The 17447-nt window shown below is 35.9% G+C and overlaps 2 pseudogenes; one reads left to right on the top strand and one right to left on the bottom strand.

Moving 5' to 3' along the window:
• Positions 1-239: 239 nt before the first annotated feature.
• LOC107404999 (eukaryotic translation initiation factor 5-like) lies at positions 240-1607 on the bottom strand (annotated as a pseudogene).
• A 3813-nt stretch (positions 1608-5420) lies between these two features.
• Positions 5421-14373, top strand: LOC107405000 (protein SRG1-like; annotated as a pseudogene).
• The last annotated feature ends 3074 nt before the right edge of the window (positions 14374-17447 follow it).

Here is a 17447-nt window from a genome sequence, read left to right as displayed (position 1 = left end):
CACTAGCTTCTTTTTGCACTTTGCACATGCATGTAGTTCAATTAAAATTAAATATGCTACATTATCATCATATTTACAGAAAACCTCATGAAAAATAAAGATGCGAATACAATTTTTAAAGAACTTTGTTCCAAGAAAAAGAAAAAATTGAAAACTTAAAAATGAATATAAAAGATTTTAACTTAGTCTTCGAAACAAATTTGTATAAAGATTGCAACTTATTTTTATTTTTATATATATTATTTTAATATACTCGGTGAGTCCTTGTTGCCTCCTTTCGACCCTTCTTCGTACCACTGAATTATGCATTCTTCCTCCAGAATATCAGAATCATAGAGAGCTTTTAAAACCAGCGCAACTTCCTTCAAGGCACTAGAGGTTGACTTCCAACAGAAGTCTTCAAGTGCTCGAAGCAAGACCAGCTGTGATCCCTCATCCTGAGCAACAGCAGCAGCAAGGTAGTTTCTTTTCTTTACCACCTCCTTTACAAAACCTTTCTGAACTCCTTCAAAAAGTGCCTCAACCAAAGTAGATATCTTCTCTTAAGCTGAACCGGAAATAGATCCCAGAAGGGACTGAAACTGCTTGGCAGAAACACCCTTCTTTATGTTTGTTTTCAGCTCATCAAGAACTTCCTAGAGCTGTTGAGTTCCCATTCTCAGCAACATCACTTGTTTTTGTTTTAGTTGCTACCTTTTTCTCTAGCTCATTTGTAGAGAGCATAACCATATCGGCTGTCACAACACTCAACTGCTCTCGACTCCATTGGCGAGCAGCCTCCAATGAGGTATCAGTTTGCCACTGAACATCATCATCATTAACATCATCTACCTCTTCCTTCTCATCTACCTGGCTGTGGGCAGGTGATCTATCCTCATCAGAGCCATTTGCCTTCTTCTTCGAAGAGCTAGCCTTTGAGGTACCCTTCTTTGAATCTTTTTTCAGTTTCTTTTGCTCCTCATCAGCAGCCTCACCTTCCCTAATCTGCTCCTTTTCAGCCCTTCTCATTGCCGCCTTCTTGTCTTAGGATCCCTTCTTCTACTCAGGTGGGTTCTTAATAATGAAAGTGGTGAGCTTGTCCCTCATATCCACATCAGACACAAAACCACATGCAGCATATTTTAGTTGGATCATCTGACTTTTAGTAATCAATATCTCAGTTTCGGGATTCCCACAACCATAACACTGGACATATTTCTTGATAAAGTTCTCAAGAAGTGCAGCTAGCTTAGCAGTTTCATGGGCCCCATTAACCAAAGAAGTACCATTTTTCTCATCAAATTTAGATTGGGCTCCAAGCTCACAACCAAAATATTTTGTGGTGTAAGATGTAGGCCTTGCCAAAGCCTTAGCTATGTCAACCATGTTGACTATATTTGTCTTGATGCCATTTCCTCGGCCCTCAATTTTGGTAATCATTTTGGGCATTTTGTACCTATAGAAGGCATCATCACTATTCCTAGCACCAATGTTCTGTAAAGCCATCTTGACTTCAGCATAAAAGTTGGAAAGGAAATATTAGTTTGATGTCACATCAAGGAAATGCTGGAATTCAAAGTGTAAATAGCTTGACTATTATCTTCTTCACTTTTCCAAACAAGAGAAGACTGATCACTTTTTACTTTAAACTTTCAACTATAATGTGTGTAGAGAAGGTGTAGACCGTGTCAATCAATTATCACTTAATGAGGGAATAAATTAGCAATTAATCAATTATCACTTAATGATAGAGGTGTTTTCATGTAATTTTTATCAATTATCACTTGATCACATTCCATTTAATGTGTTGTTTATTTTGTCCCCCTTTTTTTTTCTTTTTTTTTTTTTTTGTAGATATGGATCGAAGAAAATTATTCACAATACAATCTTTTTGTTCATGCTTTACGGTTGTCTTCCTTATGTATATATATGTAGCATGGAGAAGGAGAAATAATGGAGAAGTTAGGAATCGAATAACTAGGGGGACTGAATTGCGTACATCATTTTTAAATAGTTTGTTAGATAATGATGTCAATTGTATAAGTCAAATGAGGATGGATAGAAGAACATTTGGTGTTTTATGTGAGTTATTACGTCAGGATGGTTATGTTAAAAGAGATGGTACTATTACATTGGAAGAGCAAGTATGCATATTTTTGCACATAATTGCTCATCATGCAAAGAACCGTACAATTATAAGTAGATTCTATAGATCGAGGGAAACAGTTAGTAGATATTTCAATTCAGTATTGAATGGAGTGTTACGTTTACATGGAATTTTGTTGAGGCAACCTAAATCTGTGTCAGATAATTGCTCGGATGATAGATGGAAAATGTTTAAGGTATGTTTGTGGAATAGTTTGATTACTAATCTTACAGTTAGATTATTTGTAGTATTATCTTATGTGAGTGAATTTCTTTGTGACATAGAATTGTTTGGGAGCATTAGATGGAACTAGTGAATTTCTTTGTGACATAGAATTGTTTGGGAGCATTAGATGGAACTTATATTAAGGTGAAAGTATCTGAAATCGATAAGCCAAGATATCGAATTCTAGAGTACTTCGAGATGCATTAAGTAGACCAAATGGCTTAAAAGTACCAACTGGTAAGACCAATCATTAATTTTTTCATTGTAATGGACTAACAGTGCATAAACTGATAGGAGATTTTTTTTTTATATAGGTTGTTATTACTTAGTGGATGCTGGTTACACTAATGGTGAAGGATTTTTTGCACCATATAGGGGAACAAGATATCACCTTTCCAAATTGAAAGATGGTTGTGCACCCACAACTTATCAAGAGTATTTTAACATGAAGCATGCATCTGCTAGGAATATCATAGAAAGATGTTTTGGGGTTCTTAAAATGCGTTGGGCAATTTTAAGAAGTTCATCGTTCTATCCAATTGCAACACAAATCAAGATAATTACTGCATGTTGTCTTATACATAATCTGATTAGAAGAGAAATGACACTTGATCATGGAGAAATTAAATATGATAGGGTGGAAGATGTGGACATTAGTGCAGACGAGGACATTATAGGATCAATTGCTTCCTCCAGTCAATGGACTAACTGGAGAGATGAGTTAGCTAAGCAAATGTTTGATGAGTGGAGAGGTCGTCGTGGTTAGTAGTTGATTGCTCTGTATAATATTATGTTGATTGTTGTAACTGCTTAAATATTATTGTTTGTTTAATCTTTTGGATAATTTGTATGAAGTCCAATTTATATTAAATACAACATTTGAGAATCATGCTATATTTCTTGCATCTTGTTATGTTGTTGTTGGAATAATGCAATTTATACATGAATAGCAATGGAAGCTGGAGATTGCAATAACAATAACAAGGGAAATGAAGCTAGGCGTACCTGGAGTAAAGGTGAGGAAGAGGCTTTACTGAATATTTTAGATGAAGCTGTAGCTAGTAGGCAACGTTGTGACACAGGAGCATTTAAACCTGGCACACTGAATATGATTGAGAGGAAACTAGTCAAGATGTGTCTTAATTCGGGATTGCGAGCAAGTCCACATATTGAGTCAAAGATGAAAAAATGGAAGAAGCAATATGGTATAATATACAACATGCTCAACAAAAGTGGATTTGGATGGAGTGACTCTTTTAAATGTGTGAAGGTTGACAGTGATGATGCTTGGAAAGCATATGTGCAGGTTTTGAATTTTCTTAGGAAATATAGTTTTATTGAATTTTTTGGTTGCTATCCTAAAATTTATTTCTAGCATGTCTAAACTAATCTTTTTATTTTTTTGACTAAACGTTATCTTTCTTTATTTTAGTGTAATCCAAGTGCAAAAAGTTGGAGAAGTAAACATTTTCCCATGTATGAGAGGCTTGCTAATATTTTTGGAAAGGATCGGGCAAAAGGAGTTGGAGCACAAACTCCAATTGATTTGGTTAATGATATAAATATGGAGGTTGCGTATGAACAATTTGATGATATTTGTTCTCCAATGTCTATTAATCAAACACATAGTGAACCATCCACACAATCCCAAGCAAGACGGAAGAGGAAAAATAAAGCGAAGGATGATGACATCGTAAAGGGGTTGGACAATGTAGCGGATAAATGGTTTGATAAATTGGCTGCAACGTTAGAAAAACAAGAAAAATCTGATATCACTTATCAATACTTAGCTATAGAGCTTGATAGGTTAGGATTTCCTATTAGAGACAATCTCAGAATCTCTAAGGCTATGAGATCGGATCCATCGAACATAGAGGTTTTCAAGATTATTAAAACGGATGCGGAGAAGATTGAATTTGCTAATGAGTTTTTAGATAACTAAATTAGTATTGTTGTGGATTATATATTTATATCTATGTATGAGAGGATAACAATTATGAATAATTCAATTTCAAACTTATGGACATATGTTGTAAGGTATTGGATATTGGTTTCTAATTATACATGTAAGGATAATTGATCATTATGTGTTATGTTTTAGAATATTAACACGCACTTGATTACTTTAGTTAATTTTATTTTATTTAATTATATTACTATCTTATATTATTATTTATTATTATATGCAGGAATATTGAATGGCAAGAAAAAGAGTTTATGTTGTATTTAAAGGTAGATAACTAGGGATATATAATTCTTGGCCTGAATGTCATCAACAAGTGCAAGGATTTAAAAAAAATTTATATCAAGCCTATAATACAACTAAAGAAACTGAAATAGCATATGTTCAATTTGTAGAACAAATGATAAGAAATCGTAATGAGGCAAATCCAATACAAAATCCCACCACATATACACATGCTCAATTGAACAACGAGTGGCGTAATGGGTTTATATTAAGTTGTTTATTTGGAGTACTATCAATGTGTGTATTTACTTATTTGTTATACAACTAGATTATCCTTGTAAAAGCCAATATAGATGTAGTAATTGTTACAAGTAAAACCAAATGCTAACTTTGGCATAATGTTAGCTTTTTTTTTTTTTATTGGTGATTAATTATTTTTATGATTTACCATATGTCAATTTTATTTTAATTGATGTTCAAAACAATATATTAACGTAATTTATGGGTGTAAAAACAAAAAATAAATTTTGCATGTTAATATAAATAAGATTGTTTTTTTTACATAACAATAATTTTTAAAATTTTCATTTAAAATAAAAATAAAACTTTAATTATAAAATAATCCAATCCAGTCCGATCTTGCACCAAACGTTGGACAACTTATCTACCATTTAGTCCATAATTGTGCCAAACATAGTACTGTACTATTCTATCCGATCCGATCCTATCCAATCCGGATCTATCATGTCCGATCCTATCCAATCCAAACTTGTCCTACGTACCAAACGCCACCTAACACTTCCATTTATTTATTTATTATTTTTTAATCTTTATCCTCACATTATATATTTGAGAACCAAAATGAGCCTAGATATTTTACAAAGGAAAAAAAAAAAAAAGCAATGGAAGGAAATAAATCTACATATGGAAGTTCTCTTCTGGTGCCTAGTGTGCAAGAATTGGTGAAGAAGCAGTCCATTCTCAGTGTACCCTCCAGATATATTCGTCCTGACCAAGACCCAATTCTCATTTCTGATCATCTTTGCTTTCCTTAAATTCCAGTCATTGATTTTCACAAGTTGATTTCTGTAGAATCAATGGCTTCTGATGAGCTAGAAAACCTCCACTTTGCCTGCAAGGACTGGGGTTTCTTCCCGGTATATATCCCAATTCCTTTTTTTGTTTTGTTTTTTTTTTTTTTTTGCTAATAAGGTATATATCCCAATTCTTCTTATATTCTTATTAATCCATTCCAGTCTGTCTCCTTTGTATCTGTGGACCAACACTATACTTAACAACAAAAAAGGTCCTGTAACCTGAAAAGCTAGTAATATATTGTTTTTGGGCACTGACAAAATGGCACGTAAATTAATTTATTTTCTAATTTTGGCATAATGATAATTAAAAAACATAAAAGTCCTTTTATTCTTTTTTATTAAAGTGAAATATTATTACAGCATCTTTCCATAATATGTGACACGTGATAAGTCATTCTTGCGCTATAACATGGTCGGCATCAACAGTGATTATGTATAATCTATGGGATATATTAATCCCAATTATGTGTGATTCATGATATATATATATATATATGTATGGATTAAGTGTTGCTAATCAACATCTTAGGGGTGATCTCATCCATAATGGAAAACTTATATGAAAGGTACCTAACAAATCTAAATGATTATAAACTTGTTATACCATATGATACATATATTTTAACCCTAAATTATATATAACTTAACACCAATGGTATCATTATGTGCATATTGATGCCTATCTTAGTAAAATCTAAACAACTTATATGTCAAGACACCTATTATTTCTTGACACCTATTATAGTGCAGGTCAATCCCAAATTATATATAATTTAGGGACGAAGTATATATAATACCCATAAATTATATTGGCATCGAATCATAATATGTAGCAAATATATATATATATATATATATGTTTTAGAGAAACTCCAGTGATCTTGTCAAACAAGCTTGTTATATATAATAAATTTATATTCTAACAATTTAAGCTTTTGAGATCAATGGTAAATTAAGATGATATCAAAGCTTAAAATCCTAAAAAAAATCATAGAAACTTATATTCGAATCCCATTATAAATAAGGTAAAATGTTAGACAAGTTTAAAATGAAAACCTAAGTTTGCATTCTACTACAAGTGAGAAGAAATATTAGGCAAGCTTAAAATTGCCTAATTGACACTTGAATGGATCAGAATAACATACATATGAGAAAGATATTTTGATTTAAAACCAAGATGAAATTTTCCACTAAAAAAAAGGGAGAATATGAAAAAGAACAAAAGATGAGAAAAATGACATGCTCGATTTGGGTATGAATAAGGATCTGGCAATTATTTTATTTATCTATTTATTGATAATATCCCTTACTTATTTTATTGATAAAGTAAAGCTTCAATTATATCCTAGCTAATTAGTATGGTACTATTAATCCAGTTGGTAAACCATGAAGTAAGCTCTTCCTTGGTGGAGAAAATAAAGACAGATTAAAGACTTTTTCAACCTGCCAATGGAAGAGAAGAAAAAGTTTTGGCAAACTCCAGGGGAATTAGAAGGGTTTGGACAAACTTTTGTAGTTTCTGAGGAACAAAAGCTTGACTGGAGTGACATGTTCTTCTTCACTACTCTTCCAGTCCATATGAGGAAGCCCCACTTGTTTCCTAAACTTCCTTCTCCTTTCAGGTTAAATTCTTCTTCTTTCAAGGATGCTTAGCTATATTGTTGTGGTTCTCTGACCACTTTAGAGAAGAAATATGAGAAGAAAAATAAAAGAATTCTATTAATCTCTTAAAAATAGAATACAAAAATAAAAACTTCTCTCATGGAGGATTCTCTCGTGGAACCTCTCTCTGCACTCTCCAATTCTCTCTGGAATTGCTCACTCTTCTCTCAAGTTCTCTCTGGAACTTAAACAACTCTCTCTCTTGGAGTTTTCTCTCAATTCTCCTCACTTGGGAGGATTGAGATTGCTCTCTTGGCTTGGTTTTCATGAAACGGTAAGGAGCCTATTTATAGGCTTACAAGGCCACAATTTTCAACATCTTAGCCCACAATGGTGTCAACAATGGTGGCTGTCAACAATGGTGGCTGTGGTTGGTGCGGCTGTGGTTGGTGAGGTTGGTGTGGTTGGTGCGGCTGGACTTCACAATTCTCCCCCTCCAGCCGCATTTAAAACTGATGGTCATCTGCCATCTATTCCAGCTATGTCTCTGCATAGCTTCAGCTTCTCTTGAGCAACAACTTTTGTTAGCATATCTGCTGGATTCTCTTTTGTGTGGATCTTTATCAGTTTCAGCAACTGTTGATCTATTACTTCGCGTATCCAATGATAGCGGATGTCAATGTGCTTTGTACGGGAATGATACATTGAGTTTTTGCTCAAATCCATGGCACTTTGGTTATCACAATGTATCTTGTAGTCTTCTTGCTTGATGCCCAATTCTGTGAGAAAACGCTTTAACCACAACATTTCCTTACCCGCTTCTGCTGCGGCAATGTACTCTGCTTCAGTAGTGGATAAAGCAACACACTTCTGCAATCTTGACTGCCATGACACAGCTCCCCCTGCAAAAGTGTAGAGATAACCTGACGTAGACTTTCTATTATCAGGGTCTCCGGCCATATCTGCATCTGTATAGCCTTCTAAGATTGGATCACCTCCCCCGTAGCACAAGCACAGCTTCGATGTACCTTTAAGATACCTGAGAATCCATTTGACTGCTTCCCAGTGTTTCTTTCCAGGATTTGAAAGAAATCTGCTCACAACACCTACTGCATGAGCAATGTCTGGTCTGGTACACACCATTGCATACATCAGACTTCCTACCGCTGAAGAATATGGTACTGAAGCCATCTCCTCTATCTCTTCTTTGGATGAGGGGCACAATCTCTTACTCAACTTGAAATGATTCACAAGTGGAATGCTGACCGGTTTGGCTTTATCCATGTTGAATCTCTTTATCACCCGTTCAACATACTTCTCTTGAGATAGCCATAACCTTCTATTTTTCCTATCTCGGATTATTTGCATTCCCAAAATTTGTTGAGCTGGTCCTAAGTCTTTCATATCAAAAGACTTAGACAATGCTTTCTTCAGCTTACTAATCTTCATTGCATCTTGTCCAACGATCAACATGTCGTCCACATATAGCAAAAGTGCAATGAAGTTTCCACCTGAAAATTTTTTAATATAAACACACTGGTCTGCTGCAGTCCTTTTATAGCCTTGACTCACCATAAACGAGTCAAACTTCTTATACCATTGTCTTGGTGCTTGCTTGAGGCCATACAAGCTCTTCTTTAGCTTGCATACGAGGTTTTCTTTCCCTGAAACCTCAAATCCTTCTGGCTGCTCCATGTAGATTTCTTCATGTAAATCACCGTGAAGAAATGCTGTCTTCACATCCATCTGCTCAAGCTCTAGGTTTAGACTTGCTACTAAACCAAAAATGACTCGAATTGAAGTCATTTTTACCACTGGTGAAAAAATCTCATCAAAGTCAATTCCTTTCTTCTGAAGAAATCCTTTGACCACCAATCGGGCTTTGTGTTTCACCACCCTTCCGCTGCCATCTTTCTTGAGCTTGAACACCCATTTATTCTTTAGTGCCTTCTTTCCTGTTGGAAGCTTAACCAACTCATAAGTATGATTTTTCTGCAAGGATTCCATCTCATCTTGCATTGCTTGCAGCCACTTTTCCTTCTCTTGATGAGAAATAGCTTCCTGGAAACTCTCTGGCTCCCCTTCTTCAGTAAGCAGAATATACTCAGATTCTGGAAATCTCTTTGATGGAATTCGGCCTCGCTCAGATCTCCGAACTTGTAAACCACTGGTTTCAGGAGGTGTACCATCATCTGACCGCTGTGATGGCCCTGCAGCTGCTTGAGAGGATTGAGTCTCCCCCTGCTCATTATCCCCTTCTTCCTCCTGGTCTGCTTCTGGTATATCTTCATGCACCTCATTATCTTCTGTGGCTATTTGTGCTGGTGCTGGATTAGGACAAAAATTCTCGGCACTAGAACTACAATTAGGAGACATTATGGGCTTTTCAATGTCTTCCATTTTCTGGTTTTCATGGAATACTACATCCCTGCTTCTAATAACCTTCTTTGTTTTCGGGTCCCATAACCTGTATCCGAATTCTTCATCTCCATATCCTATAAAGATGCATGGAGTAGATCTTGCATCGAGCTTCTGTCTGAGCTCCTTGGATACATGTACATAAGCTAAACAACCAAACACTCTTAAATGAGAGTAGGAGGGAATCTTACCCGACCACATTTTCTCCGGAATTTCAAAATTCAACGGTACTGACGGTGATCTGTTGATTAAATAGCAGGCGGCACGAACAGCTTCTCCCCAGAATGGCTTTGGCAGCTTAGCCATACTGATCATACTTCTGACCTTTTCCATAATGGTTCGGTTCATTCTTTCGGCTATTCCATTATGTTGTGGGGTACGAGGGACCGTCTTCTCATGTCGAATGCCGTGTCTTCTGCAGTAGGCATCGAACTCCTTGGAAGTATACTCGCCTCCATTATCTGAGCGGAGACATTTCAGCTTCTTTCCTGTTTCACGCTCTACCATGGTATGAAACAGTTTGAAGTAATCCAGTACCTGGTCCTTTGTCTTCAAGAAATATACCCACACCTTCCGTGAAGCATCATCAATGAAGGTCAGGAAATACTTGTTGCCACCTAATGATTCCACCTCCATGGGACCACAAACATCAGAGTGCACCAGACTAAGCAACTCTGATCTTCTTGATGCAGAGGAACTGAAGGAGACTCTATGTTGCTTACCAAACAAGCAGTGATTACAAGGATCTAGCACAGCATCCTTGCAAACAGTGATAAGCTTCTTCCTTGCCAAAGTGGATAATCCTTTTTCACTCATGTGATCGAGTCTCTGGTGCCACAGATTTTGAGACGCCTCTCCTTCTGCAATATTGAGGCTGTCTGCACATATCTTCACATGAGTCTTGTACAATGTTCCACAAATATGTCCTCGGGCGACAACTATGGCACCTTTCGTCATTTTCCATGTGCCTTTGCTGAAGTAGTTGTCATAGCCTTGCTTGTCTAAGGCTGCTCCCGAAAGTAGATTAAGCCGAAGGTCTGGAACATGACGGACATCCTTCAAAGTGATTGTACAACCAACATTCATTTTTATCTGAATATCACCAGTTCCCATAATCTTTGCGAAACTGGAATTTCCCATCTTTACCGTACCAAAGTCTCCTGCTTTGTACGTTTTAAAGAAATCTCTGTGTGGAGTGACATGGTAGGATGCTGCAGTATCGACTACCCACTCAACATCTTGGGTTGATATATGAAGGCATGTCTCTTCTTCGGTGGAGCAGAGCGCCACTTCTCCTGTACAAGTGACTAGTGTCTCTCCATCCTTCTTCGGCTGATTACCTTGGAGTCTCTGCTCTCTCAACAACTTTCTGCAGTTCTTCTTCATGTGACCCTCCAGGCCACAATGATAGCACTTATACGATGATTTTCTGCCGTCTGTAGATCTGCCTCTGCTCTTGCTCCTGCCTCTCCCCCTATCTCGACCACCTCTTTGCTGTCTTCCTCTCTCTGTGACGAGGGCATGTGACTGATCCATGCCAATGTCCTTTCTCCTGGCCTCTTCATTAAATAGGGCATCCTTAACCATAGCCATAGTAAGTTTGCCATTCGGGGTCGAATTGCTGAGAGAGACTACCAATGTCTCCCAACTGTCTGGAAGAGAGCTTAGAAGTAGGAGGGCCTGATCCTCATCCCCTAGTTGGTAATCCACAGCAGATAGTTGATTTACCAAGCTCTGGAACTCACTGGTATGCTCGGCTACAGAAGTTCCACTCTGTAATGTGAGATGTACCAATCGCTTAAGCAACAGGGCTTTGTTCCGAGCAGTCTTGGCCTGGTACATGTCCTCCAATTTTGTCCAGAGGGCATATGCATCCGTTTCCTTTGCTACATGATGGAAGACACTGTGGTCGATCCATTGCCTGATCTGACCGATCGTTTTCTTGTTTAATTTCTTCCATTCTGCTACTTTGCTGGGATCGGGGTTTTCGCCTTTAGCTTCTATAGGATCAAACAGATCCTTACAATTGAGGAGATCTTCCATCCGAGGTCTCCAAAGTGTATAATTTGTGGCAGTGAGCTTAACCATAGCTCCCGAAGATGATTCTTCCATTGACATTATGGCTTGACCAAAAATGGAGCTGAATTTGGCAAAACGGAGTTAACCGTTGCGTCCGGAACGGCCGAAAATGGTGGACTTGACTCTTCCGGGGTCAAAATATAATTATCAGAAATTTTGGGGCAAAAAAGTAATTTCACAAAATTTCTGGGTCAACCTGCAAATACAGAAACTACAGGGGTCAATCTGTAATTTCCAATAGCGCAGGGGCTGCACCGTAATTTCAGAAAACTACAGGGGTCAATCTGTAATTTTCAATACTTCAGGGGCTGTTCCGCAATTTCAGAAACTACAGGGGTCAATCTGTAATTTCCAATAATTCAGGGGCTGTTCCGCAATTTCAGAAAATATTGCTGACGTGGCAGATGGTGCTGACGTGGCCCCACATGTCAGATGACGTGTCAGATGACGTGGCGACACGTGGCAGATGACGTGTCGGGTGACGTGGCAGATGACGTGGCCGGTGTGCTGACGTGGCTGCTGACGTGGTCGTCTTCAACCTCCAGACGGCGCGTGCGGCGCGTGGGCGCGTGAACAGTTGCAGAAAAATTTCAGTCGGCGCGTGCGGGCGCGTGAGACGTCCGTTTTCTCTCCGGCGAACTTCGTTGTTCTCCTCTCGTCGGGTACTTTCACCTGGAATTGTCAAATTAATTATTTGAGCAACTTTCCGAAACACCAATTTGAAGAACAGTGGCTCTGTTTCTTCAAATTTTGAACCCAAGCTCTCGATCTGGGGCTCTGATACCACTTGTTGTGGTTCTCTGACCACTTTAGAGAAGAAATATGAGAAGAAAAATAAAAAAATTCTATTAATCTCTTAAAAATAGAATACAAAAATAAAAACTTCTCTCATGGAGGATTCTCTCGTGGAACCTCTCTCTGCACTCTCCAATTCTCTCTGGAATTGCTCACTCTTCTCTCAAGTTCTCTCTGGAACTTAAACAACTCTCTCTCTTGGAGTTTTCTCTCAATTCTCCTCACTTGGGAGGATTGAGATTGCTCTCTTGGCTTGGTTTTCATGAAACGGTAAGGAGCCTATTTATAGGCTTACAAGGCCACAATTTTCAACATCTTAGCCCACAATGGTGTCAACAATGGTGGCTGTCAACAATGGTGGCTGTGGTTGGTGCGGCTGTGGTTGGTGAGGTTGGTGTGGTTGGTGCGGCTGGACTTCACATATATATTGTCACTTACGTGTATCTAATTTATTAACTTGCATATATACCTATGGAACTATTAAGATAGATGGATTGCAGGGTGGATGAAGATTGGCCCATCATTCGAGTTTATAAGGACACCCCAACCTTTATCCTTTCTACGTTCTTTTATTCAACAAAAAGATTTATTAACTTGCATATGTTTATATGTAGAGAAACCTTGGAAATATATTCATTGGAACTAAAGAATCTAGCAATGAGAATTCTAGAACAGATGGAAAAGGCTCTAAAAGTGGAAGACAAAGAAGTAAGAGAGTTGTTTGAAGGTGGTCTTCAGTCAATGAGGATGAACCATTACCCTCCATGTCCTCAACCAGAACAAGTCATCGGGCTTACCCCTCATTCAGATGGTGGAGGCCTTACCATCCTTCTTCAAATCAGTGAAGTTGAAGGTCTCCAGGTTAAGAAAGATGGAATCTGGGTTCCAATTAAACCCCTACCAAATGCCTTCATTGTCAACATTGGAGACATGTTAGAGGTAACCCATGTTTGTTTTCAAGAAAATGTTTTATTTATTTATTTTTTTTTTAATGTTTTCTAAAATTGTTGATTTTGAAATTGCAAATTAAAATGACAAGTAGTTTTGGCTGTCTATACTAATATACTAGTTAGATTGTTGGAGGCTTTTAATCAGAAAGTGGTTATTCAACATGATTATAGAGTCTAATTCAGTTGAATTCAAAATATTTTCAGACCTACATATGAAGGAAACTCTAAAAATAGTCTAAATATGATGTTAAACTACGTTCGAGTAGTTTACACTTTGAAAAGAGTGGTAATGCAAATGTTAGAAGCTGATTAATGTATATTGTGTTTAAGTTATATTTTGATATAATTGCCTTAGTTGCAGATTGTAACGAATGGTGAATATCGTAGTCTTGAGCATCGTGCAACTATAAACTCTGAAAAAGAAAGACTATCAATTGCCATATTTCACAGTCCCAGATTTGAAGGTGAATTGGGTCCTGCACGTAGCTTGATAACTGAACAATCACCTCAAAAATACAAAAGGGTGGGAGTTCGTGAATACTATGAAGGTTTTTTTTCACGTGAGCTTGATGGAAAGGCTTTTATTGATTCCTTGAAATTACGACATGGCGAAGAGCATTAGAATTCATGACGTTATCCACTTATTACTTTGTCATCATGTCATATGGAACAAAAACCACCTTATATATGTTATTTTGAATTCTAAGTGTCATAAAAGTTTTTTATAGGTTTGCTCCAGTAATAAGTAAATCACTGATATTCAACTTCAGGTTTGACCTAGAACATGAGTGAAATCCTCTTTAATTTAGGATAATAAATTTCCTATGTTGTGTGGAATTGTACATTTATAAGTAAGTTTGTTATTATATATATATATATATATATATTTCGCTACTCCTAATTGATTCTTTTTAGTATATTAATCGTAGCTTTTTAGTAATTATTAGTTGATTCCCCCACCACCCCCCCCCCCCCCCCCCTCTTTTTTTTCTTTTTTTTGGAATGTCAGAAGCATTGCAATAAAGACTGCCATAAACCCAAACTTAAGCGCACCCATTAAAACGCCAAAACATTGAAAAACTGACAGTAAGATGAATACCAAACGCCGAATCGCTTCGTATCTTCATCATCCAATCCCTTTTTTGGGTCTTGCAAACTAATTAATTAGTAATCACAAATGAAAATGAAAAGCAAAAAAAAAGAGCAAAAAAGGAAAAGAACTAATTAACATAATTATAAGCACTAGTGCTATGTATTCTGATCTTTCTATCTCATCTTTCATGTCTTTGTTTCTGTTCACTATTGATAAATGTCATCTAAAAACATTTGCAAAGAAACTATTAAAAAAAAAAAAAAACTGCTTTTAAAATGAGATAAGATTAATTCTTTTCAAAATTGCTTGAAAAAGAACACAAATGTTATAAGAGCTAGAAATCAATTAATTAGATCATTTCAAATTGGCTTTTCTGCTCAAAAGGAAAAGAATCCAAAAGCAAATTGGCCAGAGCCATTAAAAGACAATTAAAATTGTTAGATTTGAAGGTTGAAATTGGCTAAGGTACTCTTAACCAAAGCCAAGGCTTTAAAATAGAAATCGGATACCAAGTCAAAAAATTACAAATGCTTATGATCGATAGCACACGTAAAAAAAGTCTCTTTGGGTATATAATTTTGGAGCTTTTACGGGTTGATGGAATTAGATTGTTAAATAATCACCATGACTTGAACGAGGGACGTTTGGACGGTGACTTTTTTGTGCACAGAAAGGTAGAAACAGGCTTTGACTTGTTCTCCGTGTGCTTCAATTACCATTTCAAATTTCAAGCTCGGAAAGAAACACTGTTCCAACCTTCTCACTTATGGGCATGGACTACACGTGCCTCTCACGTGACCACACCCTATAAAATACATTATTGGTAAAACATGAAAAAATAATAATAAACAAAAATAAAATATAACATACATATTCATAAACCAAGACCAATATACTGAAATGAAGTCTACGGTTCTGGGCTGCCACTGGGGTGGTTCTGGGCTTTCTGTTTTTTAGAGTGGTCTGGGCTTTCTGTTTTTTAGAGTGGTCTGGGCTTCCTGTTGATTTGGAGCGGGTTTAGTAATTAAATATATCAAACTATAAAATCATATATAACTATAAAATCATATATAAGTTTTCTAATTATATAATTAGGATTTGTTGGATGGTGTTTTTGAATAAAAATTAACCTCTTTGGAGGGTCTATTTTTCTCCTATCCACCTGTGAGCTTAGAATATTTACACCATATATATATATATATATTACATATTTTGTCCAAGAAAATATATATTTTTGGCCAAATATATTGTAATAATACATTTATGCAATTATTTTTTAAAGTTGACCCACTTACCTATAGTTTAAAATATTAATTTTTATATACAATTTAATAAATTATTTATGGTTAAGGAGGCTTAATATAATGGTGATTGGCGAAACTAAATTAAATTTTCTTCTTCTTTTTGATATTGGAAGTAGGAGGATTCAAATTCAGGAGCTATGGATGGGGAAAAAAATGATTTTTCAGGTGCGCCGAAACAAAACTCAAACAACTATTTTACACAAATACATACCAAAAACCAACCACTAAATTTCAGTCACCAAAAATTCTGATATTATGTTAAATTATCATTAAGCTTAACAATTTATATCTAACATATATTATAGTTTCCAATAATTCATGTGTGATTATTGACATTGTTATCTATTTGAAAATTTGATAGATTGGACAATTATAACGCTTAATTATTTGATCAATACTATATTTTGAATCAATTTTTTCCAGTGTATTTTTAGAACCTAGCCAATTTGAAACGATGATAGGATAGTACTATTTACACATAGTTCCATAACCAGTGACAGTTCTAAGTGAAATTATTATAATAAATTAAATTCGTAACTATTTTTCGGGAGCACAACTAAATTTGCAGCATGTGATCCGCACCACTAATTAATTTTAAAATATTATATCTTTCACAATCTGCATATTTTATTAAAAAAAGGGATTAAATTTAATACGGTTAGATAAATATATATATATATATATATATAGATGTGGATATAGATATATATAAAGCAGGTTGTCACAGTCAAGTTATCAATTGCCACATATGATAACTCCTGTCAAGATTCAAAAGCTGGAGCTAAAGTTTATCTTTCCCAAAAAAAAAATTAATAATATAAAGCAGGTTAAAAATGTTTGAGAAAATGAAAGAACTCGTGTATGTATTTCAATGTAAAAATAGATGTGATATTTAGAAATGACAAGTTATGGGACTGAAAGTATGAAATTTTTAGGGAATGGGATCCTTTACAAATGGCAGACAATCATAGGAAATTAAGAATGCCCATATAAAATTGGGCATTGATGGAATTCTAAAGGTTCCAATTGACCAATGTTATCCAAGCCAAAGATTTTAACTGAAATCGGATAACAAGGTTGCTAGTTTGCAACTATTAATTGCATGAGTTAACAAGTTATTATCGAAAAAACTAGTAATAAAAAAGAAATTATTCACTTAAAAAAAATCTTGCCGATATATATATATATATAAATAGTATTACAAATATTAAAATATTGAAATATGATTTAAATATGAATAAATGCATATTAAAATGGAGAGTTTGACTAATTTCGTGCATGGAAGTTAAGTACAAAATGACATAATTGGCTTTCTTGTCATTTTCTTCTCCATGCCTCCATTGCCACCTAATATATTCCTAGCTACAGCTCATCGTTCAAACTTCAAACGTTATTTTATTACGACCTTCTCACTCATTAGGTATGCTTCTACATTACAAGAAATAATTTCTCAAAATGGATAAGAAAACTTGGACTTTTCATTCACCACGTGATCATCAATCGCCACACGACTTATAAGTATATCAACTACACGTGCGTCACACGTGAGCACCCCAACGCCACACCCTATA

Source organism: Ziziphus jujuba, chromosome 11 (genome assembly GCF_031755915.1).
Source record: "Ziziphus jujuba cultivar Dongzao chromosome 11, ASM3175591v1".
NCBI classification, from domain to species: Eukaryota; Viridiplantae; Streptophyta; class Magnoliopsida; order Rosales; family Rhamnaceae; genus Ziziphus; species Ziziphus jujuba.
This window is presented reverse-complemented; position numbering and strand designations above follow the sequence as displayed.